The sequence below is a fragment of the Oreochromis niloticus genome, linkage group LG14 (genome assembly GCF_001858045.2).
Source record: "Oreochromis niloticus isolate F11D_XX linkage group LG14, O_niloticus_UMD_NMBU, whole genome shotgun sequence".
NCBI classification, from domain to species: domain Eukaryota; kingdom Metazoa; phylum Chordata; class Actinopteri; order Cichliformes; family Cichlidae; genus Oreochromis; species Oreochromis niloticus.
Genome location: NC_031979.2, coordinates 15,875,460 through 15,903,218, shown reverse-complemented (window position 1 = coordinate 15,903,218; position 27,759 = coordinate 15,875,460). Strand labels below are relative to the sequence as shown.

The following is a 27,759-nucleotide window of genomic DNA, read 5'->3' as shown; positions in this document are numbered from 1 at the left end:
CCTCAAAAATACAACTTGCCTAATAATTCTGCACTCCCTGTATATTCATACTTTGGCTGCAATACCATTCTTGAACAAACAACAACTAAATGATGAAATTTAATCATAGTGTTATTAACATTGCTGTTTGCATTTCCAGATATTGTGCTATTGTTACTGTGATAATACTGCACAATAACTGGGCAGTAAAATGACAGTTATCACTCATCTGCAGCTCACTTTGTAAAATATGAAGTGAAACTAAGAGAAATTATTAATCATGTCAAAGTACATACCCCAGACACTTTATTAGGTACACCTATTGAACTGCTTGTTAAAGTGAATATCTAATTAGCCAATCACATTGCAGCAACTCAGTGTATTTAGGCGTGTAGAAATGGTCAAGATGACCTGCTGAAGTTTAAACTGAGCATCAGAATGGAGAAGAAAGGTGATTTAAGTGACTTTGAATGAAACATGTAACAGGCGGACTGGTCTGAGTATTTCAGAAAATGCTGATTTGCTGGCGTTTTCCCTGCACAACCATCTCAGGGGTTTATAGAGAATGGCGAAAAAAGAGAAAATATCCAGTGAGCAGCATTTCTCTGGGAGAAAATGGCTTGTTGATGTCAGAGATCAAAGATATGGCTAGAGTCCTTCAAATTGAAAGCATCAAATAACCACTTGTTATAACCAAGGCATGCAGAAGAAAATCTCTCAATGCATAATATACTGTAACTTGAAGCATATGAGCTAGAGCAGCAGAAGACCACACTGGGTACCACTTGTGTCAACTAAGAACAGGAAGCTAAGGAAAGGTGTTGCCTGTTCTGATGAGTTTATTCCTGCTGCGACATTTGTATGGTAGCATCACAACTTGGCATTAACAGCATGATAATGTGGATCAATCTCACCTTCTATCAAATGTTCAGGGTGCTGGTAGTGTAATGATATGGGGGATATTTTCTTGGCACACTTTGGGCACCAGCTGAGCATTATTTAAACACCTCAACCTACCTGAGTGTTGCTGCTGACCATGTCTATCCCTTTATGATGACATTTTGCTCATTTTCTGGTGGCTGCTTCATGCTACCTCACAAAGCTTAAATAATCTCAAACTGTTTTCTTTTAAGATGACAGTGAGTTCACTGCATTCAAATGGCCAACACAATCATCCAATCAATCCAGTAGAGCACCTTTGGGATGTAGTAGAACAGGAGATTCACATCATGGATGTGCAGCCAACAAATCCACAGCTGTGTGATGCTATCATATCAATATGGACCAAAGTCTCTGAGGGATGTTTCCAGCACTTTGTTGAATCTATGCCATGAAGAGTTCAGCCAGTTCTGAAGGCAAATAGGGGTACCGAATAAAGTCTCCAAAAAGCGTACGCCTGATGTGTTTATATAAGTATAGTTTTGATTTACTAATGAAGACAAACAAAAACAGATGCGCAGAATAATTATTTGAGTAAAGACCTGATTCTGTAATAACCTCAAGGTCATAGTGGTACAAATTTGTCAAACACATTCATTCTTTGTACATATTGCTGTGGTGCTTCAAAGGAGGCGTATCGTTTGCCTTTGAAATACATTCCGTCCATAGTGTGTCTGAGTTTTAACAATTGTGCTTCGTGCACACTGATGAGGTGACATAAAAACGAAACCAACACACTGAGGCCCATTCAACCCTTCAAATAAATTCCACTCTAGATAAAAAACATGCAAGGCCGTTGCCTGCTGCCCACAGCTGTTTGGCTCCACTATAACAAGCTAAAGTTACAAAAATAATCATTAAACATATTTTTGTGTATTTTTTTTATTTGATATGTTATTGTTATTATTTTGGGGGGTTTAAATGTATTTATTTAGACAAGTACATTTTATATTGACAAATGTAATCCTTACAATAGACTGCCATGTAAAAAAAAATGATGTAAAGTGATAAGACACATGATATGATAGAGCTGTCTTCTGACAAAATTAGACCCGTATTCTTCTCTTGGATCAGTGTTTTGTGTTCTTGGCAGAGGACAAGCTGAGGTTACGCAGGTGGGTCTTCTCTTCTTCCACCTCCCTCTCTCTGACCGGGCTGATGATCCAAAGCAGACACATTCACGAGGCAGGTTTTTAAAATACTTCACCAGACAGTGCATGTTCCAAGAGACCAGGAACGAAATCCAAATCATTATGATACTACTCATACCCACCTCTTCCTCATCCACAGACACAAAGCTGGCTCACGCAGACACACTACTCTTCTTTCTCCCCTTTTGTGCCTTATTCAAAGAAACCTTCCACTGATTTAAGCAGTGTCTCAAGGTGAGAAACAGAAAACTGAGACATAAGAGGAAGAGGACGCCTGTGTTCAAAGTGAGAAGTGTAACACCTGTCAGTCTCGGGAGGATATTAGATCATTTCTCCATTTTTTGAGGTTTTAAAGTAACTTGCAATTAACTGTCAAGCCATTTTCTGGTCAGATGAAGGCTATTGCTTAATCATTACATTTACAAATGTATGAATAATAATGACTGCAATATATGCAAATGCAATGTATGCATTATCTAAAATCGGTAACATCCCAACTGGTTAAATTACAATATTTTTTTTATTCATTTAAAGTAGTACACATTTAAATGCAAGACACAAAACAAAAAAAACAGTGAGAGATTAGACAATTAAAGAGCTTACTTACTCATCAATAGCCATATTCAGTATTTTCTAAAATATTTTAGGATTAGTTGCAGAGACATATGTGACACTTATACATGGAAATTCAAATACATACACACAATGTGCCCTTTGCCTTGGATCAAGTGTTAAGGAGCAGTATAACATCCAAATGTAATTATAGGCAGAATAGTTGCTGTGCCAGATTACAGAATCATTTTCAACAAATCCTAAATAACAAGCATGTGACAGATGTTGCAATGTTGTCTGGTCCCTAAGTAACATAGTAATTTTTAATAGATTAAGTAAATCACCCCTTGGCTCATTTAGTCAAACTCCTCAGAGTTTCTGAATGGAACCAGAACAAGTTGTGGTGACGCTATAGTATTTGTACTCTATCAGTTTTTCGTATTAGACTACATGTATACAGAGTTAGAGCATCTAAATGAACTGTGAAGAAAGCAGTAGAACTGGAACAACCATAAATCCAACACTGGAAGGGAAAGTGTGTAACACAGTCTACATGTTATTATATGTCATATAATATGGAATATATAATATGTCACTCAACATATTATTTTAGGGTCTTTACCTTAAAATATAAAGTGCCTTAAATTGATTGTTATTGTAAACTGAACTCCAAAATCTTTTCCAACTTTTAATTTCTTCTGTAGCTCAATCTTTAATGTTTATGACCTAAAATTCTGCTATGGATAGAACATAACTACATCTGTCTTCACTGCCCAACATTATATCCTCTTCATTGAAACAGAATCCCTGTGACGCACGAGACAACAGCTCAGTGGTTCCATTACGCAGTTTTGAAATACAACCAATGTGTCCCTGTGGGTCCTTATGGCCCAACAGAGAAAAAAAAAACTGTTATCAGAGGACATATTCATGTCCTATTGCCCTTCAAAGTTGTGCTGCCTTGTGTTAGTATAGTATGCAGGCACTATCATAAACAGAGTTACAACCATTGTCTTAAAAATGACCCTGCTAAAGGATTATGGAGGTTTGCCATTTCATAGAGACTACTGGTCTATCTCAAAAAAATAGAATATCATGGAAAAGTGAAGGTTTATTTTAATTAAACTTCCATTTATTGTTTTGTTAATACACATATGTCAAATATTTTCCAAGATCAAGCAACAAAGTTTTATACAGAAATGTTTACCTTGTGTGTTGATTTATGCATTGATTTATTGATGCTCCTTTACAACAAATTACTGCGTCAGTGTGGTGTGTTATGGAGGTGTTACTGCTAAGGTGTTACTGAAGTTGCTTTGATAGTGGCCTTCATCTTCCTCTTGACAGTTAAGGCCAGGTTAGTTGGGTGGTGAGTCAAACACAGTAATAACATTTGGCATAGTTTTGGCATGGCAGGTAGATGCTAAATAAGGAAATCTGCATCTCTGTAAAGTTTGTCAGCAGATGGAAGCACGAGTTAATCTAAAATCTACTTGTAGATGACTTTGTTGACTTTGGACGTGATAAAACATTGCAAACTGACACCAGAGGACATTGCAACGCAATTCACCGCAGAATGCAGAAACTTCACGCTGGACTTCAAACACCTTGGATTCTGTGACTTTCCTCTCCTCTTCTAGACTGTATGGCCTTGATTTCCAAATGATGAAATGCAAACTTTATCTTTATGTGGAAAGAGACACTTCTTGCGGCTTTGGTTGAGGAGTGGCTTAATATCAGGAATGCAAGAGTAGCCTTGATGTACTCAAACCAGCCTAGTGCACTCTTTGTGAAGCTCTCCCAAGTTTTTGAAATAACTTTTCTAGACAATGTGTACCTTTTGCTACCACACGTTCCCTTCCACTAAACTTTCCATTAATATACTTTAGTACAGCACTCTACCAACAGCCAGCCTTTTCAGCAATCATTTTTGTGGCTTACCCTTCTTGTGGAGGCTGTTGATAACTATCATCTGGACAGCTGTCAGGTCAGCAGTCTTCCCATGATTGAGGGTGTGTGTAATGAACTGGACTCAGAGATACAGTTTTTGCTAGTAAATCACGCTGAATCCTACACACTTGGCCTTTAACCTTAGTATGGAATATATCAGACAAAACATAATGGATTAATTTGCACACAGTTAACAACAGGACACAACAGATTTTCTAATAACACCAGAATAGCTTCAATGCACCCTGGTATGAACTGCCCAAGTCTCTGGAGCTACTACAAATATCACCCACCAGTCCTTTAAAAAAACATTTCCTCTTTTGGTGTTATGGTGATTGTGGCGAAGAGTGCTGTCTAGCATGTTGGTTTCAAAATGTCAAATACGTGTTAAACCATGTTGACGTCGTTTTCATGAGAACAAAAAATACCTTGAAGAATGGTAAAAGGTTGTAGAGACCAGTGCTGTTCAATAGCATATTAACTTTTTTTTTTACCCAATACAAATTGTACATAATGGGGACTTCTAGACAAATCAATGAGAAGTGACAGTGATAAAAAGAAAACTCTTTTAGTTACCGGTGTTATGATCTCGAGGATAGACACACACGCTCCCTTCCTCTCACTCATTGTATTGTTATGTTTGAGACGTGTTGAACCGCATGTCTTAGCAGGTGTGTGCTGACTGTATTATGCAGGCTTATGAAGGGCAGATCCAGGCCATCCCCTGCTTTGGATGGCAATTTGCATTTTTATTGCCATTGTCACATCCTCAGTTAATACACCATTGACTCCCGGTGCCACCCCTGGACCTAACGGCATCACCTCGCTATCCCACCTGAAATGAGAGCGCCTGCAGGGCCCTGGATCTTCATCGACCGGAGCTCAGGTACCAGTCGACCTGGCATTCTGAGACGGAAATGGAGTGTCTTCTCATGTTAATGTGGACTTTCCATTAGGAAAGATGATTGATTTGTGCTGTGCCGTTGCTGTGAATAGGCAATAGACTGGCACAATAAAAGAGTGAGATGGAGCTTTGTGTGCAGGTGAGGCCATATGTGAACTAGACTGTGACTGAATCTGGGTGCTAAAGATGGAGGGAGAGGGGGCTGGGGGCAGAGACGAGCAGAGAGATGAGAGATGGAATAGAAAAAGTTGAATGCAGGAGGGTGAAGGTTAGGAGGTGAAAAGGAGCAAAGGAGCAGTTGAAGGTTTAGAAGTGTGAAGGGATGGGGAGATGAGGGTGCGAGGAAGCTCTCATTCGCATTCATTTGAGCCGACTAGATGAAAGAAAAGAATTAGAGGTCTTAAAGACATTTTTCTTACAGGCTATTCTTCTTAGGTTTCTTTTTGTGAGGCAGTTGAATGAATAACAACTTGAAAAGCAATCCATTTCAAATGTATAAATCTGTAATACAGTGCTAATGTATTCACTGTCAGCTTTACATGCACTGAGAGTTCATCTGGATTGAAACATGCTTTGGTCACTGTCCAGTTAACCAAGCAAATGTTTTCGCTTTCTTTTACTGTGAGTTGAGTGGGATTCAGCAACTTTCCCAGGACATCTGCTCCCAACGCCCACGTTCACGTCTTCATCCAATAGAAGTGCTTAGTTCACCCCAAAGACCAGAGGGTGCTCTGCAATGATTGGTTGCCTGGGCCAGGGCCCAGAAAGGGAAGGCTGAGCCCTGAGAATTTTCCGAAACATTTTCTTTGCTGTCTTGGCTTCGCCAACATCTGTTTCCAATCAATGTTAGTAAAAAAGGCCGCTTTTCTTTCTCCCTGCTGTCTGGGGTGCACACACATGGACATATATACACAGACACATACACATACGCAGTCTCCTCAGTCATCTGCATTCCTACTTGTTAACATAGAGGAAATTTTATGTTTTTGGCAACATTAAAGATACTTCTTAGTCAAGTTTATTTAATTATACCAGTATAGACAGACAACAGACAATTTTATGTTGACATTTGATACACAGCCATGATACATCATTATTCTGTTCATGAAACAGATCTCAGTGAATTGAGTGAGAGAAACATTGTATAAATTGGTAACATTTTCAAAATGTACACACTCGAACACATGTTGAACATCCTTGTAACTGCTGTCCTCAGCACAGCGTCCCACCTTTTTCATGATAAATTAGTACTAAAGTTCAGCTTCCTACCACAAATTTTATGTGTTTTCTTACTGCTTCTTACTTTCTATCTTTGAGTCACAGCTCTGCCCTCCTGTGTGGTCATTGCTGTTGCTTCTATTGTATCACTTTTGACTGCAAGTCAACAAACTTCAGAAAACCCTGCTTATTATAGCAGGTACTTTCCACAGATATTCAGAAATAACCATAGTGATTCACTGTAGCCAAAGAGAAACACACAGTGTAAGCAACAGTTCCTTCAGTTCTTAGCAATACCTCCCCATTAGTAAGGCTGCCTATGTTATTTCTGCCAGCAAACTACTTAATAGGCTTTGGCCCCCTTGGCTAAACAACCATGGGAGAAATAACTTGGAAGTTATAAGGCTGGTCAAGTGAAATTTAGGAGTTCTTGCAGAAAGTTTTTTGGAGCAGCTGGACCAAACTGTAAAGGCCAGCCCAGCTACAAATCTAAGCATTTTAAACAGGTAAAAAAAAAATGCTTACTTATGTTTCCTTTAATGAAATACCAGAACACAGTACTGAGATTGAAAGATGATTCGAACATGCTTGAATGTCATTATATTTATTTGTTGGTATTATAAATTACATTGTAAACACATTGTTAGTATAACAACTGTGTCATTTAGTGTAGATAAAGATATAACTAGCAGCTGCCTGATTTTGAGCTTCCTCCCAATGACCCTTGACCCTGAAGGCTATTGACTTTGTGATCCTGCTCCTGCTGGGCACAGCTTGATTTACAGCGCAGTAGTTACTCGGTCTTTGAATGTAATCCTGGGTCAGACTGAGCTAATAAATCTGAAGTGTGCTACTTTTGTTGGTATTTTTTTAATCCTGTCCTTAAAGCTTAGATTTTTTTATCATAATTCGGTAGGTTCATAGCATCTTTATATCACTGTTACAGCATTTAAATATCCTGCCTGCAATACATAACACTGGGTTTATACTTCAGAACATGTTACAATGAGTTACATGTCTGTGTTAAAATGAAACTACGGGTGGTTAAGCGTGGAGGTTTGAAAGTTTACACGAGACTTAATGAACGTATGTACAATTCTGCAATGCAATGCATCTGGAGGGAAGAAAATGCTAATCAAAAGTAGTAAGCATTGTGGAAAAGGAGAATTCATATCTCTGCTGACTTCTTGCTCTACAGAAGTGTATAATCATACCAATTACCAATGATTTTTTTTAACAGAGCCTTTATATTGCTGTCAATCTCTCCTTAGTTTGAATTACAAAAAAGTCACTTGCAATTACCTTTGCCCATGCCAGGCATTTCACAGATGAATGCCGAAAGAAAGAGAGGCTGATGATGGCGGAAGAATGGATTAAAAAAGAAAAAATGGCTAAGGGTAAGCTGAGGAAGCGTGAAAGGAAAGGTGTACACTTTGAATTCAATTTAAACCAGTTCCCACAGAAACCTCCCTTTTCATTTCAAAAAACAAAGCAGGTTGATCAAGTGAAGATGTGTAATTTTCATGCTTTATTTGGGCTTTGCACACGTGATTTGCACAAATATAATCTTTTCCATCTCGGAGGTCCCTTTACCGAGGGCAAGGAAGAATCTGAACCAAAAATTGAACCATTTCTTGAAGGTTGCCAAGCAATACATATTCACCATGCTCCAATGTAGCATTTCTTGTGCTTTATTTCCTGTTGAAAAGGTTTGATAACATCAGTGTTTAGTGGATTTTTACAAATGTATTTACTTCCTAATTGATGGTTTTCATGAGGGTCTCTTATCCATTCAGTTCAGGGCTGTTCTTTTTTGAATCGTAGCTTTCACTTATAGGCTAAAATTCTGGATATTTGTTCAGGTGGAAATGTCTAAAAGAAGCTGAGACCTTAAAGAGGATGAAGGGGATTGACAGCTGATTAGAAGCAATTATTGGTTTAGCACTCAGCTGTTCATTTGATGGCAACGCTGTAAATATTCAGTGAAAGCATTTCTGTTTAAATGAGATATTTGAGGTTGTCTTTAAAAACATGGTCAGTGTAAATACACCAAAGTTATATGTAAAGAATAAAGAAGAAACCAAGTTTCACAGCACCTGCTGATCTGCAGTTTGTAGTGAGTCATGAGAACTGGCATATGACGTGTTTCATGAGATGTCTCACGCTCTGTTTTGGCTTACCTTCTGGACAAGAGGTCTGAGAAACTGTCTCGTGTGGATGAGCCCAGCATATGATTTTTCTGAAAAGATAAATTAGATTGGCATTAGGCAAGAATGAAAATGAGGGAATAATAGCATTATGATCCAAGCGTATTATTTACTGAGCAGCCTGAAAAGCAAACAAAAAGTTAAAATAACTAGAGAACTGATCGATTTTAGCATACACTCTTATGCATCTACAAAAATTACTGACGCATACTGTTTAACCTTTGGCACTTGAGAGTTTAGAGCTTTGTGTGAAAAGTCAGAAACACCCATGAATTATGTGAAGGCATGTATATACAACATGAGTCAAATATCTGTGCTCTGATAACACAGTTAAATATTTTTTTTTTTAAGTCTGAAGTTATAACAGCACTAAGAGGAAGAGTGCAAGCACTGAAAAGCTACAAGCAACTATTACATAGGAAGAGGACTCCTAACCAGGTATGTATATGGATCATCACGGCATTACGTTGATACAGTCAGCTATAATTTGGTCAACAGAAAATATATTAACCTTCTAAGACCCGAACTCTTTCATGGCATACATTTTTAATTTCTCTTTGCTATTTGGGGTGAGTGGGACCTGATGAATGTAAAAACAAAGAATTACCTTTTTTATTTGTACCTGATTTTTGTTTCTGTGAAAAATGAGATCCACGTATGCGGACATTCGTTTTAAATTTCGTGGCAGTATAATTTCAGTAATTATCAGGCCCTTGTAGAGTAAAATTTTGTATTTTGGTCTAGACAACCTAAAATGTGATGTCCGGGTCCTAGTAATGAATTTAAAAGAAAATGAAGTTAATGAGGAAATTAAAGATTATATAGCATCAATCTCAGCTATACTTTATGGCAGTTAGCAATTTTAGCATGCTAGCATGCTAAACTAAGATTGTGAATATGGTAAAAACAACAACAACAAAAAAAACCCCACCCTCTTTGTTTGCATTACTACTGTAACCATGTTCTACAAAGCATGCTCAAAACACCACTGTGCCAAGTAGTCTCGGAGAGCCATTACTGTAGATGTTTGGTCTGCAGTGCTTTATGTAATTATAATAATAGAGACATTTAGCAACTTGGATCTTCGCTGAACCGAAAAAAGCAACTTTCCCGGGCCGATAATGTCTAAGCTAAATTATTTCTATCTTGCCAAAGCAGACTGTCTGATCATGTTCCAGTAAAACAATTATAAAATCAGATTTATTTAGGGGTAGACAGAGTCCCATGATTCTCCTCTCGACGTCCAAGCTATTTTTAGTCGTGTCTCCAAAAGTCAGCAAATACCTGCAAAATCCTTCATCCATTCTCTTCCACTTGTCTTTATCAGGGTCATGGTGACAGTTCAAAATATGTGTGAAAGTTTAAAATGAAACTTAATTCCAACATTAAAGTCTAAACAAATATAAGGAATACAATGAGTAACTTCCTTGTTTCTTTCAGGTGTACAGTAAGTGACATCTGTTATAAATATATGTGACTATTTCTCCCTTAACTGTAGCCACAGAACATTAGTCGTTTTTTAATGAGCTACAAATACCCTTGAAACCCACAGTCAGCAACATCTTGCCTATATATACATGGATATGTTAAAAAACTCTCTGTGGTTGCTATGTAATCATGTGTTTACTGCAAGTCTGCAAAAATAGTCTTATTTTTTTAACAATAATACTGGTGGTGTGCTCACATCCTCCCCTTTCTCACAGTGTGTGAGAGTCATATGACAATGTGCCAAAAAGCTCTTGTTCAGATAACCACAAACCAATCCCCACGCCCCAACTCGCAATCACACACAGATACAGGGGGCAATCCTTGCTTACGCTGCTTCCCCCAAGGGTATGACATTGCATGTATCTCGAAAAATCCAAGAAACCTGAGTAAATAAACTGTTTTCCCAAGAATCCTTCTCTTTGACAGCATAAGCATGACTCTCCTTGTGACTCAGAACTAATGTAAAGCAGACACTTGGCGATCTGGTGCCAACTGGTCACTCTTTCACTGAGACAATGAAACTCAAAGATAGCATTAAGCTGTGGAGAGTGTGGAGGGGGAGTTTTTCACATGGCGTGGAGGGGAAAGTCACGGCTCAGGTCACAGAGTTTCCCATACAAAGATTTGCTTCCTCACATATGGACTGTGAATCAGTGCAAAACTCTCAGCTGAGAGAGGAGGTGTGTATGTGAACATATAGCAATCATGACGTCTGATTCCTAATTTCTGCACAAATAATAATAATAATAATAAAAGCCCTTTCAACTTCTTGATTTGATCTGCTCTCATAAACACATTGTGACACAGAAGGTGCAATCTGTGGAAAAAATATTCCCATTCCCATGGCAAGAACTTCTCCTGAAAACATGCAACAGCCTTAAAATTATAATGCTTTCGAAGCCTAGATGAAGGTCAATGATCTGTTTTTCTCTTTCCTCATGTTTTGGCGTTCTTATCCTCTCTGCTGATGCAAAGTCGTTTTATCCAAGCATGTGTGAGCATGTGCGTGTGTTTGGCTTGTTATTGCATTTGACACTGCACAGACGCTCCTGCTCTTTGTCAGTATTACAAGGGAACAAGCCCGAGATTACTCACCGAGCCACCACGCAGTCCCTCACGCTTGCCATGGAGGTTGTGTAACTTTCAAATGTTAGCCATGCAGCTGGAGAAGAGTCATTACACTTGAAGCGGTTGTTAACAGTAATGATTATAGCAGTGGCTTGTTACAAAAGCGGTAAGAAGGCAAGAAACAATATGGGTTTCAAAAGCTGCAGGTCCGGCCCGGGAAAACAAGTCTGAAGCCAAACAGATGCAGAGTGTATGGAGATCTTTTTAAGTAGTAACACAAAGTCACGAGTCACTGATGCAGTGCAGCCTTACTCATTCCCACTGCAACTTGTGTGGCAGTTTGTGTTTGGTCTGAGCCACGGTGAAACAACATGGTAAAGAAAACAATCATGAAGTGAGTCTTCTGTAATGAGCACAGCCTGGCCTGCTTGATGCTGCAGCTGAGAGGGCTCCAGTGATAGGTTTTAAGTCCGGGATGTCTGCCTGAGCACGCTCAGTGGGACACCCTCCCCGGCTTTTCCCACATCACTGGGGGCCGGGGAAGGGGAGGTGGGGGGTGGTGCGGTTGTGCTGAGGCGAGAGGTGGGCTCCTTGCTCTGCAGCAATCTTTTCGGGCTGTGGCTGGGAAAGGCTACGGCCCACTGTTCTCACCATCTCCCCCTGTAGCAACTAACCCAGGAGAGAGTGAGCAAGAGGGGGGGGGGCGTCGGCGGGAGCGGAGTTAGAGATGACAAGTGACACTGCTCATGATTTTGGGGTAAATGTTTATTGAGAACTTGGAGGGATATTTGCTCAATTGGATTAACGTCAATGTTTCTCTGTCGCAGATGTTTTTGTGTACATCTATTTCCAAGCCGAAGTGAATGACTCACCAGACAACTGTATAATATTATCAACTCAGCGTGCCTACGCAACATGTGAGCCTCCTGCTTACATTTTAGCATGTATTCAGTGTCCAGAGAGAAGTGTTGCTTGATTCACTGCACAGCATTTCATTTTGTTTGACTTGAGCCTATTTGGCATGAGAGCATTGCGTTCATTGTTTTGTTTTGCAAGGTATAAATCAGTTTATGTGCTCGTACTTCCCTGTGGTCTAGTGGGCTCCCTCCCTTTATCAGCCAATATAGGCTGGTCCATAATCCTGGCTGAATTAGTGCTTGCATTTATTGATCAGTTTTATTCTATTCAATTCAGTTGTCAAATCCCAACAACAGACGCCTCAAGGCACTTTATGTTGTAATGAAAACATGTATATCGTAATAAAAATATATAATAACAGAAAACCCTAACAACCAGATGACCCCTATGAGCAAGCACTTGGCGAAAGTGGGAAAGAAAAACTCAGTTTGAACAGGCTCAGAGAGAGGCAGCCATCTGCTGCGACTGGTTGGAGGTGAGGGGAGGGAGACAGGACAAAAGTTAGATTTGCACTCATCTATAACTGTTACATGCTGAAATATGAGCATTAAATCACTCCCAAATTACTCTTATTCTATTTATTTTTATTTCTTAATTTAATAATAAATAAGCAAACACTGATCCCTGTTGTGAACAGTGGGAAGCTACAAAATACATATTTTTCCCAGATTAAGGCTACATCCACACTAGCCTGGATAGATTTGAAAACAGCGTTTCACATAGTTGTGCGCCCACATTGAAACGGCCGAAAACGCTTGCGTGTCAGTACTGTGCATGAGTGAAACGCAAGAAGATTCGACCTGCCTCATTTCTGTCTGCCGTTTATTTACTTTCCGGCTCTTTGAAACGTTGCGGCAGAATGTTGAGGAAAAGCAGTTTTTTAAATGGACTAACAATGAGGTGGAGTTGTTGCTGCCAGTAACACAAAAGTACAAAGTTGCAAAAGCGAGTGAGAGTTGAAGAATTTGAAGAAAAGCTATCTGGAGCATGGACAAACTGATATTAGTCTTTTAAGGGCTGTCAAAATTCAGAGTAAACAAAACAACTGCTGTATAATTCCCTCTGCTATCTTAGTTTAATTGGACACATGACTGCATCATATGACTAACATGTGTCATCGTTTTAGAAAGTCTGCGTTTTTGCTGTCCACACTAGACGCGAAAGTACCGTTTCCAAATGTATGTTTTCAAGAGCGTTTTCAAAACGCTGCGTTTTCCATCAGCCAAAACGCCGTCTCAGTGTGGACGGGAGGTTTTCAAACGAAAACACATTAGTGTGGACGTAGCCTAAAAAAAACCTAAAAATAAAACCCCGTGCAAAAGTTTTAACCCACTTCTCATGTCTTTATAGTTTGTTAGGAAAATGGGAAATAGGTGGAGCAATTTATTGAAGTACAAAGTGCAAAAAAACAGAGTTTGCATAATCCTATTGCTAAAGACCAGTCTAAAGAAACTATTATTGGCTGAAGACTTTTGCACGTCACTGTACTTTTGTCTTATTTGTCATATAGTATGACATAAGTCAGATAGCGTGTTAACTATGAGGCAAACAAGCGAGACAGAAAAAACAAAACAAAAACAAAACATACCTTCTGTTGAACAAGCTATAATTTAAAGTTCACCTTTCACTTTTTCATAAACTTGTCAGCTGTATGTCAGCAGAGTGCAGTGAATGGAAACAGTGGTTTTAGGCAACTGCGGCAGTCAGTTTGTGAGTGGGCATGAGCATTAAGTTCAGCTTGATTTGGAAAAATATCTATTGAGGATCATGACAAAATGTAAATTTTACTGCTCGTGACTTTTAAAAGCCTGTGGCGATATCCTGAGTGAATCTTCATGATTTAGAGTGTGACTGAGTGTTAAAAAATGAAATTCAGTATGCTGCATAAAATGTTCGAGAAAACTGGCACACAGGAGTACCGTCTTGCTCACCCTTGAAGTATTGAAGTAGAAATCAATGTGTTTATCTAAAGCCGCTACGCACTTTCAGTTTCTGCAAACTTGGTTATACCTCCCATTTTGCGAATGAGAACGAGTGGGCGGCAGTGGCAGCACAGATGAGGGCTGGTAAGCTGGAGGAGGAGGTGGGGTTAGAAGGGTGGAGGGGGCTGTGTTTTGGGGTCACTGACCAAGCAACCATTAGCAACTTGCTATACAAGTTGTAAACACAATGTATAAGCAGTGGAGAGGTCACACATGCATATCAGCATGAACATGTACCTCTATTTATAGACACACACAAACACACACAAAGTCGACAAACGCGCACGCAGGAATGACCAAGAGGATATATTCTGCTGATTTCACAAACTCTACTTTTTATTTCGTTAGAACTGCTCTCTCTCTCCCTCTCTCTCTCTGTGTTCGACACACGCACACACTTTCTCACTAAAAGAAGCATATACAGGAAGTCATATGACTTTTTTTTTCTGCACCCGCAAAGATGAACGCCTCTAAACCAGCTCAAGCTAAAATATGAGCATTGTGACGGCCCTGCACCACAAAGCTCCCCAAACAACCGTTTCTAAGAAAAAAGGAAAAAAAACATTTTAATTAAAATTCTGGGGGAAAAAACTGAAGCAGTGTAGTCAATGTAGTGTGACATAATAAGAAGAAGTATTGATATAGTTCCTCAAACTTTCAGATGTCATTAAAAAAAAACAAAAAATAAAACTTGTTTTGACAGAGACTCATTGCCTCTGTCTACCTCCAGAACCTCAAAGCCAACACATTTTGATCAGGACAGAGCCAAGCATCCAAAATGTCAACAGAATTTAGAATTATTTATCACTCTGACAAGACCTCACTAAATAAAGTAACGTGGTAACATTGTTGCTTAATGCTGGAAACTGGGCGATCTTGCCAATATAAGTGAAGTTGCCATAAAATTCATATGTAAACTTGCATGCAGGTATGTTACTTTATTTAACTAGCGAGTGAGGGAAAAACAGACAGATCAGCATTGTTCGAAAGGAAACTCCCACACCGCTCGGGGTTTTCTCACATTGCTGCATTTTTCATACCTTGTTAAACATATTTAGAACAACGTTTACATGAAGAAATCCGCACAATGTGCATTCGTCACAGTGCAGAAGTTAATGTTTACAAAAGAGTGATGAATAATAATCGCAGTGTTGATAGCGGTTGTAAAAATGGGGCTTTCGGGTTGGAAAGAGTGTAAACGCTTGTGCAGCTGGGACTCGGGGCTGTGCGAGCAATGGCAATTGCTAAAATATAAAGTTTATTTTTCATCATGAGTAGATGTCATCGGCAGGCTTTGTCAGAAATGAATGTCAATGTTAGTGCTGATAAAGAACTGTGCTATTGGAAATACAGCACATGAAAGACAAATGTGTTGTATTAACGCTCCTGCTATTCTGAGTATATCTTGAAAGATATCTATCAGCTTTTTACAAATTATATTTGACTAAGATCTTTTTAAAGCTCTTTGACCATGTACCAAATGACTTATTACTCTTAAACCGTATGCAGGAAATTCTTGGGCAAATTCTAGCCATACAACTGCTGCAGAAATAAGAATGAATACCAGGGGTGTACATCTAGAGGCAGTTTATAAATGACTGTATTACAGTGAAGCCAGGAAGGTATTAATGCACAGCATCTGTGCAAGTCAAGGGGTAAATCTATGTATTTTTGACCCAAGTTATGTTTTTTTATTTACCTATGAATGAGCAAAGAGCTGATTTATCAATTCATCTCTTGTGTTCCACGCTCTTTCATTCCCCTCCTCTCCTCTGGAGAATTAATCACTCGTCTGACACATCCACCAAAGCAGACAGGGAGGTAGACAGAGTGAGGGAGATAGTAAGAATGATGATGATGATGATGTGTGTGTGTGTGTGTGTGTGAGTGTGTGTGTGTGTGAGTCAAATTGAAAACATATCCTTTCAACATGCTCTACCTGAGCATTTCTTCTGTAGAAAGAGGCGTGGGGGTAGTGGTAGTGGTGTCACACCAGTGGTTCAAAGGCCCAGCTCAATTCAGTGATGAAAAAATCAAGAAACCTAAACCTAAACTCCTCAGAAACCTAAACAACTTCAACAGCTGCCAAGACACAGAAGTATCGCAAAACTTGATTCCCAGCACCTGCAACCCTTCAGACAGGTTTCATTAAAATGAAAAGAAGCGCATGGGTCAACACCAAGGACATACTCCTCCCCTTTTAAGAAGAAGGACTTGTGAACCTATGGCCCTCGCCTTGTTTCTATATATATCTGTGTCCAGGTGGGACTGGATGTAGATGTGGCACCTGATCACCTTTTTCTTTCTCTTTCTTTTTCTCTGTGTGTATGAGTGTGGGGTGTGTGTGTGTGTATTCGCTTTGAGCCACAGTTTCCATGCTCAAGCCTAACCCTTTCAGTGCCTGCTTATGCCTGATTCCCTGGAAACTCGATGAGGCTGAGCTGGAAATTCAATCAAACAGTGAAAAAACAGCATCATGCGCGCATCTGAAGCGTGTGAGCCCTGTAATGATTTGGAAATCATATAACCAAACAACAACTGTAATTTCTTGATCCTTTCTTTTTCTGCAATGTGCACAAGATGTTAGCTGCTACCATTACTTGTTTGGAACGGGAGCTCCCCAATCTGTCTTGCAGATCACCTGCTCTTTATGACTGACAACAGAGGTAACTGCGCCATTAAAATAGCTTAGGGGTGTAGGTGTATATTTTTGTATGAAAACAGAATATGATATAATCCTATACCAAAAAAAAAGAAGAAAAAGAATCTGCTCAGTGGTGATATTGCAGCTTGACCACATTATAGGCCCATTCATTTTAAGTGCTAGGGCAACAGGGGGTCATGTCTTATGAACCACTGGCAGGGTAGAATACCCCAGGCCCAGCGGGTTAACCTAACAGGAAACCTGGAGGATACACCCTATTAGGCCTCTACTTCCTGCTACTTTCAGGCATGTACAATTTATGAGCCGAGAGGTACAGTGCACCACTGCAGATCTGATGGATTTCCTCTTTCGTTCTCCAAAAGAACTGAGCCAGAGCATTCTATAAAAGAAAAATGATAAAAAAACAGTCCAAAAAAAAAAGAGCCAGATAAGGTGAATAAAAGAACCATCTGCTGGGCACTCTGCAAAGCTTTGTGCCAAACGGTCTGGAAAGAATCACACATCTTGGCAGTACACTCTATAAATAAACTCTGATCCTTATAATTCAAATGAAATGTAGGAGGATATTAAATAGATCCTCTTGCCTCAAAGCCTCTTGCATATTAGTGCCAGTGGTTTTAATACAGCAAGAATCAAGAATAGGTGCTTTTTAGAAATGACTCAAAACTAATAACAGATTTGCAAGGATGGCTTTAGATCAGCTGCAGTGTTATATTGTGTCTCAGATCTATTTCGCAACAAACTGATACATATTCATACTTCTCCATTTATTGAAGAGAGTTTCTTTTCTGTGAAAATGCTTTCAAATGAATAAGCAGGAAAAATGACATAACTTCAGCATCATAGTGATGCAGGAATAGAAAACCACAAACACAGCAGAGCAGTGACAGACATAGGACCCAGTGGATTTCTACAGTAGGTGTTTTTGTGCGCTAGAATGATTACCTACCAATGTTGTATGGCTGCAAAAGGGCAATGAACACCCCCCATTCCTCGCCCCAAGTGTTCCTCTTAACGCACATGCCTCTGTTAAAGTTCACATCTTAAAGTTTTTGCAGTTTGCTTTGGGGTTTAAAAAAATCTGCATAAACTACCGTGTGTACGGTCCTGGGGTTTTTTTGTGTGTGTGTGGGTGACATACATTTGCCAAACCATCAAACAGTGTCTGCTGTAATCTGTCTGAAGCTTTCAGACACTTCACTTTCATGACGAAACATGTGCGTCTTCTCCCCCACCTTGTCGTATAGCACCTCGAACAACAGAGTCGTTGTGCTGTGGTAGACTTTCTTTTTTTGTAAATCACAGAAATCGAGCGCTTGCTGTTCTGAAGGCAGATGAAGTACTACTGCTATTAGTGCTACTGCTGCTAAAAATAACAATTATATTAATAATGAAAAATTAGGAAAAATACTTCATCAAAAAAACAATGGAAAAATCTAACTTCTAGGGATGGAAATAGAGAACCAGTTCTTGTAAAGAAGTGGTTGGTTGCCAGTTGTTCAGTTCCTTGCAATGTTAGTCAATTCCAGTTATCAGTTCCACTAATGTCAGGATGCATTTGCATGATGACGTGGTCCGTATTTTGGTTCAGAACATATCCAACATGGAGCTGAGGCAGAAGTGCTCTAAAGCATAGTCGTATTTCACAAGCAAAGGCAACGTGACGAATGACAACATGGACAAACATTTCTCCACACAGCATGTAAGTAATTTGCACGAATGTAATGTCTTTGATACACTACCTAGCGATGTTGGTGACTCTCAAAGTGGAACTTAGAACACAACATCCTCTGTCTTTAGCCTTTAACTGAAAGAATAGGAGAAGGCCGGTTATCTTCGGCAGTCCCTGTGAATAAAGCTCAGTGACTGTAAGAAGAACGTGGTTCTAACAGTGATCTCAGTTTTAGCTTTTACAATTTGAGCTTGGCATGAAGACACAATAACAAAAATCCACTGATGGGGGCAGAAAGGTCTGCAGGTGATCTACTAACAAAGGACTCATTTATATACACAATGACATTACAAACTTTTGGACACGTTGCTATAATCACCCCCTACACACTGAGGTGGTGCTCAGCTGTAACGGAATACAACCGAAACCGAGTAGAGTCGAGTCAACTATTCTTATTTTTTCATGCCAGTTTTAATTTGTTCTAATCAAATGCAAAATGTTTGTAGATACTTTACATTAAACATGTAATGCAAAACAAATCAATGTATACATTTTTTTCTCTAACCCGATGAGAATCGATAAGTGATATCGATAATGAAATCAGAGTTGCAAAATTCTTATCAGTTCCCATCCATACTAACTTTATTACAGCCTGCTACTTCTGTATTGGTATCAGCATCAGTAGACAAGCAGAAACAGGATCAGTAGACAAGAATAAACAGAAAAAAGAGACATGAGGAAGGACAGCAGGAATGAGGTTACGTTGAGTTTGAAGGGGATTTAAGAGGGAGGATGGCTGGTTGGACAGTTGTGTAAAGAAGTATATCAGGAATAGGAGGATGAGACAGGAGATAGGCAAGCAGTCTCCACAGCTGTCAGAGATGATAGACCAACTCGGCATCTCGTAAGAGTCTGTCTCTGACTTTTATCAAGGTGCAGTAAAACACTGATCCCTGCATGGCTTAGATACAAACACGGTAGATTGCTTTTTCTTTCCCTTCTGCAAATGAAGTGGTACAATATAGCTAGGCCCCACTCCACGGGGATGCCTTTAAACATTAACCATAAGTAGTGAGTAGAGAGTGCAGGTAAAAAAACAAAATTACTAAAAACTTAATGATAACTTTACCATTGTCCAGCAAACACGGCTGTTCGAAAAAAGTATGTATGTGGGTGAAACATTCAGTGATTTTGTCAAATGAGCTGTAGTCATGATGAAAAGAAAGTGCAGCCACCAGCTCACCCTGTTCAACCTGAGATGAATATGAAACACACGACATATTACACTGTGTCATTAGTGCTTTTAAAAGAAAGGCTGCGCCAAAATATAGCAGTGTGTCAAAAAAAAAAATCCCCATGACTTATAGGACCACTATTAGCAGCACTAACTTGATGTAATTGGTTCGTCTATGAATATCAGTTGCTAACGTTGTTGCGAAGGAATTTTGGCCTACTCTTCTTTACATCGTTGCTTCAGTTGATTTAAGTTTGTAGGTGTTTCTTTTTGCACAGGGCTCATAAGGTCTGACGATAGCATTCAGTCAGGTTGAGGTCTAGACTGTGACTGGGCCATTCAAACACCTAGATTCTTTTCATTTTCAGCTATTCTGCTGTAAATGTGCTGCTGTGCTGGAGATTATTGTTCCGTTCTAAGACCCAATTATGACCAAGCGTTAGCTGACAGATGGCCTCACATTTGACTCTACAATACTTTAGTGCATAGAAGAAAACATGGTGAACTCAAACGCTTGACAATTGGTATGAGGTGTTTGTGCTGATGTGCTGTGTTTGGTTTTTGCCAACATGGCACATCTCCTCTGTGGTCTCGTCAAGGACATTGTTCCAGCAGGCTTGTGGCTTGTTCAGATGCAACATGCTGTGCTGCCATGATCCTTTTAGACACATGAGGCTTTGTCCTGGCAACACTTCCACTATCTTTAAGAATATTTTTTTTTCTCACTGTGGAATAATTGCCTTATAATCCTTCTCAAGTTGAAAGGCAGCCTAGGCCTATTGATACATAACTCAGGGTGGATTCACATGATCCAGCCCTAACTGTACATTTGATCAATTAAAATTGTATTCAGTTTAATGTTATTTTTATAGCACTAAATCACAACAAGGTACTTCAATTCAATTCAATTCAATTCAATTTTATTTATATAGCGCCAAATCACAACAAAAGTCGCCTCAAGGCGCTTTATATTGTACAGTAGATAGCACAATAATAAATACAGAGAAAACCCCAACAATCAGAAGACTCCCTATGGCCCGCTGACCCTATATTCGGTTTAACCTGGTCACTAGTTATTTTTATGAGCTTTTCTTTTTTGTTTAAATTCTTCTTCAGAAGAATTTATAGAAGAAGTCAGAAGTCAACATATAGTAAAGTTAAAGTGCAGAGGTTAAAGCTGGTCATGGTCACTGGTCACTGTATGTGTAATTAAAGATTTTATTATCCCATCTAGTTCAACAGATTCAAGTTCAACTGAAACTAAAATACAAATAATATCTATTTTGTTAATACTAATAACTTGATGTCATCACAGTATTGCAGTTTTTTACTGAATCTTCAATTTTGCTGTTTGTTTTCAAACGTGCTAATAATCTATAAAGGGAACATGCATCAGGCACTGGAGGCAGACAAACAAAACTTGTCAGCTCTATAAATGTTGTTGTAGCTTTGTACTTGCACGCATTCCAAAGTCAGTCCTACTTCACACTGTTGTATTAAGATATATTTGTTGTTTTTGTTTCATTCATTGTTTCATTCAACTGAATCACCATTAACAAGGTTGTGTACGTGTATAAGCTCTGGAGTGGTTGTCAAATATCACATCAGATATTAAACTAATGATGAAGTCATTTTCCATATCGAAGTCTAAATTAGGATGACTCACATTGGCTGTCTTCCAAACTGTATCTTAAACAAACAAAGGACACCATTATTTAACGAAGTAAGCAGTGATTGTTGTCACGTAGGCCTCAGTGACTTAGCTTCAGTTGTCTGAGTCAGTTAGCTGCACCTTGATACAATACAAATACATGTAGTCTGAATAAGATCATCAGCAAAAAACAGAAAATCCTCCCATTTGCCCTATATGAAAGCCAGAGCACTTGCCCTGTATCAAAAATAACTTGCCTCTCCCACTAACAGATGATGACATTTGGAGCATAATTTAGCCTTGTCGCCAAGTTAGTATCAGTGTGGGGCCTTAGGTAAACACATTTGATAGGACCCAAAGGTCTAGCACCAGCAATAGACTGAGAGGACAGGCAAGTGTGCAGGCCCTTGGCCCTACTAAGAATCAGCAGAAGCCAAGCAGGAAACATCTGGAAGACCCAGTGCAAACAGATGTCGGAATGAGATAAGAGCCCATGAGTTAGAGTTCAGCCTCCCATCTCTGTATGATGAGGCTTTGTAATATCCAGGTGGGCTGTAGCCGTGACTCCAACAGCTCAAAGGTCCAAATAATCAAACTGCAGGGTTTTTTTCTTTCTTTCTTTTTTCTCACACTAGCATCTGGTCGGGCTGTGAATGTTGTCAGTAACTTGTGTTCCATTGTTCTTATAGTCTCATTTTGATCCATTGTCAGCCAGACTCTCATGAGACTCCCTTTATACAATGTTTTTGCCTCCCCGGGTCACCATTTACATCATTTCCTGCCATAGTTTTAACATCGGCTGGGCAACAAAGTATGCATGAATAGTTAGCCATTGACTTGTAATGCCAACACTTGAGCTTCATTGTTGTGCTGCGGATTGTTTGATTTGAATTCTAGTGTCAACTGTATTGTTTATTTTCAATTGCTCATCTAAACACTTGAGGCCATAGTTTATGAAAAACATAAAAGTAAAAAAAATTGGCAAGAAACTGGCAGAACCATGCATGCGTGTGAATGTAAATTCAATTTGAAAGTGTATCATTGTGCTCCAGTTTTTAACCCTTTGCCTTTCCGCCGTCACAAAAACATATTCACATCCTCCTTATCACTGTTGATTACTTTGCGTGAGGAACATAAAATAGAGAGGGAAAAAATAACAGATAAATTATGAAGAAAACTATGTCATTCGCACAGATGAGTAGAAGTCACAAGGGAGGTTTGGTTCCTGTTAAACTATAAAAAGGACCCTCTTGGGACATAAGATCTGAAGTGGAACTCACAGATTGTTCTGCAATCAGAGGCGACTGCACACCACCAGCCTGGATCTTCATAAACTGATAAATAATGGGTCCTTGGTGACATGGAAAAGTTATATAAAAGTTAGTCAGGGAAAGGCTATGAATATATGATTTCAAGAAAGTACCAGGTAAAAAGTTACCAAGTATTTCTTTTAACAGTCAATCAAACATTTATAAAGTTAGAGATAAAAAGCTACTTTGTCTCAAAAGTGAAAGTCTGATTTCATGTGCTCATTTCAACAGCAGTTACAAAAACACTGGAATTGCCCATAAATGTGAAGATATGAAAATTACCTAACGACCCTTTTGTTTCTTTGAGGACTGAGATATCGACTCATATACCTGATATTTATTGTCTTATAAAGTTCTCAGACTTGTTAATGTGTTCAAAAGAACTTGATATCAATCAGCATCAATAAACTCCCCCAAATACAAAATACTGTAGTGAAAAGCTATACAATCCTTTCTATTAAAGATCAGGTTAAACTTGGCATTTTAGTGTCTTATCTGTCTAGTTCAATTCAACTCAGTTTTATTTATATAGCACCAAATCACAACAACAGTTGCCTCAAGGCACTTTACATTGTAAGGTAAAGACCCTACAATAATACAAAACATGTTACCAAATGTCTACGTGTTCATTTCTAGCTTGTTCATTGCCAGGAGCTGGGGCTCAGTTGGTAAATTCATTAATCACTAATGATGGCTGGTGAAATCATCATGTTGAGATTCAAGGGCCCTTGAGTAAAACATCAAACCACAAACAGTAATCAATGTGCATTAAGTCTACAGTATATGATGATTTTTTTTTCTTTTGGACAGAAGCATCAATAAAATGTAATGTGCTATGGCATCAATCTGTACAAACGTTTGGCATTAGCGTATCAGAAGCAGACACAAGATGCAATTTTCTCTACTTCACACTGTCTCAATCACACCCTTTTACCCACGATAATTAAGAGCCAAACTACCCCGTGATGACCACCGGTACACCACACAAACAGGAAGTAGAGAAGAGGTCAGTGAATGAAAGGAGGAAGCGCTGGCAAACAGCAACAATGCAAGAGGAGGAAACCCTTCCATTATAAAAAGGAACAGACCCCTGCAGTGTGCTGTTCAGGGTCATGACTAGTGGAATGGAAGACAATAGGGGAACAAGGCCGCTGGCTGACCAGCGTAGGTGTGTTGTGTGTGTGTCGCTGAGATAGTAGAACGTCAAGGGTCAATGGAGACACGAGCAAGCAGTGGCAAAACAACAATGAAGCTCATGATAATTCAAACCCCAGTGCTGAAGTACAGAGTTCACAACTCCTCAGTCTTTTTGCTCAAGTATGTAAAATATATGAGAAATGCAGTAAAACCCTTAATTGACCTTTGGCCAAACATTCAGTTGGCTCCTTTAATTTTTTTCCTTCCAGTATGTCTGTGTATTTGCATGTATATATAAATACATATATGTTCAACTGCATGCTATGCGTGTGACAGAGGGGAAAAAAAAGACACCCTGTTTTCACATAAAGCAGACTGTTCAGCTGTTAAGCGATGGACCTCCACCCAGTTTCAATGAAGCATCATCACAGCAGCAGCCAGACACTTCCCAGAGGAAATCCTTTGCCAGGCCAGACACAACAATATAATTATTATCACAATGTACCATCTGCCTCTGTTTTTTGACAGACTGAGTCAGTATGTGTGTACATATGCATATTTACTCTATGGCTATATGAGTCATGTGAGTTTTTATTTTCGTAATTGCTAAATAGAACCGTTTAAGGTTCAAACATTCTTGCTTCAGTCACCTATGTTTTCACGGTACTTTGCATGCAATACATGTTTTTTGCAGAAATGTAATTAACTCTGAGGAGGGCGGCGGGCTGAGGAGACAAATGCCGCTGACAGAGGAGACAAATCATACCTGTGGGTGAAGAACAACTGTTATCTTGAGAGGCAAGTCCTCAGATAAAAAATGACAAGTGTAATTTTGACAAAAAAAGAGCACAGGCTCTTTAGGCCTGCAATGGATCACACATCAATTACTATATTTGGATAGATTTTGACGGGTTTAAATGTGGTACATAAGCAGATAATGGTTTGGGAGATAATGGAAATTTAACTGGTTTGAACACTGCCATTCTGTCAAAAAGATAAATTGCCAGGTCATGAAAGGGGCTTAAACAAAAGCGGAATATTAGTTGACAAGCATGCATATATTTAAATTATTATTAGCTTACTTTCTTTACTGCAATCCATCATTTTTAGGTGAGAATACAATGTTTATCTGACATGTGAGATTCAAACTAATCACTGCTAATGACTCCCGCTAGATTGAAAAATACTGAGCTGGTGTGTGGCAGTGAGAAGGGAGGAGGCAAACATGAATTATCTGTAGCGTATAAAATACCGAATTACCATTTGTGCATTCAAACGAGTCTTTGAAAAGTCATGTGTTTAATTATATGTTGACACAAAAGGTGAACACCAGCTTCACAACGTGAAAAAGCGGTAATACAATACCTTGGCATGCCAAGACCTAGGCACAAACTAGTCCTTACACACCAAGGAGGAGCTGAAGTCTCCAAGGACTTGGCTAAGCCAGGGGAGTATGTAACATGGAGGGCAATGTCCAAGGCCTTTCACCTTGGAGCTGTTAACAGTCAGGCCTGTGATCCCAAGGCCTGAGTTAAAGACCCCCTTGGGTTTAGGACCGTAACCAGAGAGTTGGAATAACAGAGGGGGCAAGCACCATGCAGTGATGTGGTGGGCTCAGTCCTACTCCCTGCTCGGGGCCTGGGGAGAGGTCGCAGGGTGAAACTTTTTTTCTTTTTTGCTGCTTCACTCCATCTGTCCTTTTCTCACTGTTTTTGTCTCACCGAAACTTAGATCAGTTTTGCATAAGGTTAGAAAGAGGTGGCTTTCTGGGGCTGGTGGTGGGTGGACACAGCTTCCTTAGTCTCAACACATTTACTGTATCACTGAAAGCCTTGAAGGTGTGGAAGGAAAAAACAGCAAGTGTGAAGTGCCTTTTTGTGTCAACGTGTATGCATTGTAACTAATTTCTTTAATTGTTACAATTATTACACACAATATGCTCAGTCTCATGGTTTCTTCTTCAGACGCAGGTGATTCAATTTTAGCTTTTGATTAAATCCCAGCTGCACCATTTAACCTCAATATTTAATATGAAATAATCTCAAATAAAATAGCATAAAATGTTTTCACTTAATATATATACGTTTTTTCTGCAAAGGTATTTTCCTACAGATCAGATTTATTAAATAGGAAAATGTTTTGGTTTTGTTTTGTGCAGCACATCTGCAATTCTCTGGGCTCTAACAGGAATGAGGTGAACCTGTTGATTTACTCAGTTTGAGAATTTCAGAACGTGAAGAATTATAATGCAATTTGGCCCTTTAACTTACTTTTTTTAGTTAGGAAGGATTTGTTTGTTGTTGAGTGCAATGTTAAAATAAGTTCTTTAAAAAGCAAAAAATTATTTAATATGAGCAGAGAGTACAAACATGTTGAGGGATTGGTTGTGTTAGTTCAGTGAGAGTTTTCTGTAAAGAAAACAATTTTCACTAGCAGTCAAAAACTAATGTGCACACTTATGTCTGCATTTTTATTTTGTTAAATACGAACAAAATTATAGCAGAAGTGCTGCCACGTGTCTGGCCAGAAAGAGAGTAACAATTTGTTTATTTGGTAGTTCAATGAAAGGCTTCAGAAAAAAAATTGTGTTCACATTTGCAGTTTTATTTGAAATTTTTAAAAAACCAAACAAACACTACATTTTCTTGTTTGGTGGTTTGTTTTTTTGTACTACTTGAACACTAAAGTATCCCTCCAAAGAGATGACAGCAGTGGCCCACAGCTCATTTAAGTTTGAGACCCCTGCATTGCACCATCAGTTCCAAAGCCAACAAACCGTGCACGTAATTTCCTTACAGAAAGCAGCCCCTTGCATAGCTAAAACTTATCACTTTGAAAGAAGAGTTTTCAATTGTGTCACGAAGACGTGTCCAAGATGTTATATTACATCGTCACTCATGAAACGTGCTTCTTCAGAACGAGTCACTTGGGTGAGTGATGACACGTTTCTCCCATTGAAAACGTTACATCCAGATGAACAGAATCAACCTTTTGGGGCATAAATAGGAACATGTAGACCACAACAAACTACCACACCTCATCTTTGCTAGTAGGCAATCTTTATTTACAAATTTGTTAGCTAAATTCCAAGTTGTTTAACATAATAAATAATCTAGTATTGTGTTAGCTGATAAAGGTTCTATGCATGGTAATATTTGTAGTAACATTAGACAAAACAACTAAGTTTAACTTGGCTGTGTTATTTGGAGCTTGCATTCAACTGTTAGTTTTGAAAAGAGCAGGGTGAATAATCTACCGGCGACTCAGCTCTCATGACAAATAAGCTGAGCCACCATAGCTTGCAATTCAGGTCAGCTAACTTATGCTCACATTAGCACAAAAAAGGTAAAAACATTCAGCCAGACAGGCGTTACCAGAGAAAACTGGCTGGCATGATTCACTCTTGTTTATTGACCTATTACCCCATTAATGTTTTAGTACTACAGAACTATAAAGTGCTACCAAAAACCCCAATTATATTTAACATGCATTATGTCACGATTAGTGGACATCAGGGACAGCTAAGTCAAAGGAAATATTACTGTTTCAGAATAAAAATGAACCATCAGACTTACTTTAAAAACGGGTCCGTTTCGCGTATATGTTGCTTCATTTTTATGTCAACATAAGGTGTGTTATGAAGCGGTTGCAATGTGTGCAGGCTACTTTAGCGCCAGTTGTCATTTAAATTCATAATAAAAACACACTTTCGGTTTCACATCACAGAACGAGGA

The 27,759-nt window shown here is 39.0% G+C and overlaps 1 long non-coding RNA gene across 2 annotated transcripts; it reads right to left on the bottom strand.

Moving 5' to 3' along the window:
* Positions 1-1,832: 1,832 nt before the first annotated feature.
* On the bottom strand, positions 1,833-27,759 carry LOC106097970 (uncharacterized). Of its 2 annotated transcripts, none has more exons than XR_003213658.1 (4): positions 27,601-27,759; positions 8,874-8,932; positions 2,192-8,391; positions 1,833-2,073 (listed from the first exon to the last, which is right to left on the bottom strand). It is a non-coding gene; the product is annotated as an uncharacterized LOC106097970 (long non-coding RNA). The 2 variants fall into 2 exon arrangements; XR_001224034.3 differs by having other exon boundaries at positions 1,833-2,343; positions 4,563-8,391.